Source organism: Trachymyrmex septentrionalis, unplaced genomic scaffold (assembly GCF_001594115.1).
Source record: "Trachymyrmex septentrionalis isolate Tsep2-gDNA-1 unplaced genomic scaffold, Tsep1.0 scaffold172, whole genome shotgun sequence".
NCBI lineage: Eukaryota > Metazoa > Arthropoda > Insecta > Hymenoptera > Formicidae > Trachymyrmex > Trachymyrmex septentrionalis.
Genome location: NW_017304887.1, coordinates 398,415 through 401,937, shown reverse-complemented (window position 1 = coordinate 401,937; position 3,523 = coordinate 398,415).

Here is a 3,523-nt window from a genome sequence, read left to right as displayed (position 1 = left end):
TTTATTTATTTGTTTCTTCAAACGTATCTAAAACTTTCTTTTATTTCTACGCTGCGCTTATAATTTAAATATTATTAATTTTTCAAAGGAGTGTCATATAATATCATTGTGTATAATAGCCTAGAATTGCATACAGCAAACTAATTCAACCTAGAATTAATGTAATGTATTTAATTTATGTATTTATGTATTTAATTTATTTAATCAAATACAAATGTTCATATGATTGACGTACAAATAATAATAGAACATAAACTAATTGAGTAATTACACAACATTTTAACCTATTAAAAATTAATACAAAAATGAAGAAATTTAATCTAAAGAATATTCAATTATATCACTGTGTGTAAACGGGGGGATCATTTGTGTCCAGTTGATTTTTTAAATTACGAATATTTTGAAAACAAGCGAGTACGGGCGCGCTGTTCTGTTCTTGAAAAAAATTGTGAGGTGGAGTAAGGTGTCTGTGTGAAAGTCAAGTTGGGAGCGTTATTTTCTCGTTGAGAGCGGATATTCAAAATCGAGCGCAGTCCCAAATGGCCTTCGTTTACATATGATGAAGATTAAAATTAAATATACACGAAAAGATAGTTTTGTTAAAATATCCAATATATCTAAAAATTTAAATACATACAGATCTAAAATAATTATGTTAGACCATAAAAATAATTATACAGGACACTCAAGCATGATGATAATGCTATAAAAAATTTTGACTAATACTGCAACCAGTTTGAGTGTCCGATATACAGAATTATTTGGATAATCCAAAATTATTATTTTCAGATCAATATCTAGCTAAAATTTAGATTCGATCATAAAGTAATGAATATTTAAATTTAGCATTAAAAGTATTTGTATTTTGTATAGTTTTGCGCTTTATTTCTTCTTGTATACAATATTCCAATCCGAAGCACGCAATCAAATCACTATCTTTTCGCGTCTTAGATCAGTTAGCAAAAGCAAAAGCAAAGAAGAAAAGAAGAGGAATAAGGAGAAGAAGAAGAGAAGAGAAGAGGGAGGATACGTATTTCAGTCATCCGACCAACTTTTGCAAGTTTAATGCCCGGGCGCTCGAGTAATTTAACACGACGAAATTAACTTTTCAGTTTTACCAAAGTTTCCTGGCAACTTAACCGCGTCTCCACCCCCTTCTCGCTCCTTTCACATCCTCCCGCGTTCCCCATTCCCCCGGAATCCACTTCCCTGCACCCACCCCCTCGAACACGAAGAGCCAGGACCAACTTTTAAAGCGCTCGTCGTGGTAACAACTGCGTAGCGCAGCGCTCGCTCCGCCGAACTATAATTCCACCCTTAAGACCCGAAGTTTACGACGTAAACTTCCCCACTCTCGCCGCGGCGGTGGGCTGACGCCGATGCTGCAAGTCTGTGAGAGTGAGAAGCCGAGACTGAGAACGGTTATCGAAATCATCGTTTCAACTGAACGTTATTCGATGATAAAAAATTTATATAACAATTGAACTCTCCACAATAGATTTTCGAAAGTAACTGAAATAAAATATATCAATAAATTTAGCCTTAAATTTGTTGGATTAAACACTGTTAAATTTGCATGCGCATTTTAAAGCAGTCATATCTACGGAAAGAACGTTAAAGTACTTAAAAATTTAGATACAAAATTTGAATGTTATTTTGTTAGACAATGAAAATAACTATGTAGAGCGCTTAAGCGTTGATGACAATTCTGCAAAAAGCTTTAACATTCTAGCAACCAACTTGAGCGTCTTATATAAATAGCTTAATATGTTAAACACAATTAGCTTTAGATCTACATCTAGTTAAATTTTCAAAAGCATACTTAAACAAAACCATTCTTTCCATGTATAATTTATAATATATAGTAAATTTATTATATATAATAAATATTAAAATATTAAAAATAAGCACATGAATAAATATGTTTATGTTATTTGTGCAAACACATTGTTGTGGTAAAACATATCTAGTTTTGTCCGCGATTCTGTTTATGTATTTTTTATCTTTTGTAATGTATATTATAAAAGTCATAAATCAACAACAAATTGTTTATTACAATCCTGTGCGACAATACACTCATACTACTAGATTATCGATAGCTACATGAAAACGATGACAAATTCGTTTACGAACAAATCAATAAAGTCAAAGCGTAATATAAAAAAAAAATAAAGAATTATTCGTGCGAAATATGAGATATATGTGCTTTTTACTTTATGCTCTTTGGAACAAATGTTTTTTTTTCTTGTTTTCCAAGCGTATGATTCATTTTTATTCGTGCTACCTCCAGTGTTTCATTTATAAATTACATCGTTGGAACGTGATCATCGATTAATCAGAAATATTGTAACAAGAAATACCTTCAAGATGATTTTTACTCTTTCTTTTTTTTCTCTTTTTTTACGAATCTTCCCTTGACTATGCAGACGCAAACTTAGAGTCTCGGTCGATCGGGCATTCGATGCCCTCCCCCCCCCTCCCTCCCTCCTCCCCGTGCCAATACTTCTCCGACTAGTTTTGCGTGGCTATTATAGCCGCACGATTGGCTCTCCGTTACTTCCCATTCGTCTGTCCTGGCATCCGCAACTTCTCGACGATCTCGAGTCTTTTCACCGAGAGTCAGCACGACAACGACTACCGGGCGGATATCGTAACGTGAGATATCGTCGCTATCGCTCATTCCAAAACGTCAGTTCTTCCGGCAAACAAAGACTTTAATGACTCAGACTCTTTCCATTTCGCATGTTTGGCGGCAAAAAGCCACCGTAAAAATATTCCGTTCGTAATAAATGGACACGCGTGCGAGCATATTATTGTTGAAAATAGAGATCTACTCGAGGGAACTGTCCAAAAGATGCGGATGACTGTGACAGATTCATACTTCCCATCGCGCGACAGCAGAATATACGACACGAAAGATTGCGCTCTGGTGAAGTTTCGACGTTCCGAACTTCTGAAGCGACATTCATCGGATACAGAAGGCAAGATGGAGAAAAGAAATAGGAACTATAAAAAAGAGGGACCAATAGTTGACTGGGCTCATAAAGAAATATGTCGATTCAACGACGAGATTCCAACTTTCCTCACGGGTATCCGTCTCGTAACTGCTTTGTAAGGTACAAAATTCCGAAAGAATAACAAAGATTAAGTTTGCCCCTTCCAGAAAAAATTCCACATACATTGGCTTATTATTTTTTCATAGAATCGATTCAGACGTTAAACTCTTTTCAAGTCATATCGTTGTAAAATTATCTAAATATTATAATATTGTCTGATGCAATAGTATAAAGAAATAAGGAGTAAGTTTTATTTATACGTTGAGATTTCATAAGCTATACAGCTGGAACGAGAATGCATTATTTAAATTCAAATCCCATCCTTGTCCTATTAAGTTCATCCTCTCATCCCTCTTAGCCCATCTCCTATTACAGCATGTTATCGTACGCTGGACCAAAATGGAATAAGAAGAGAAATATGGCTTGTATTCAAAATAGTTTTTGCAAGAATAGAATGCTACTTGTTA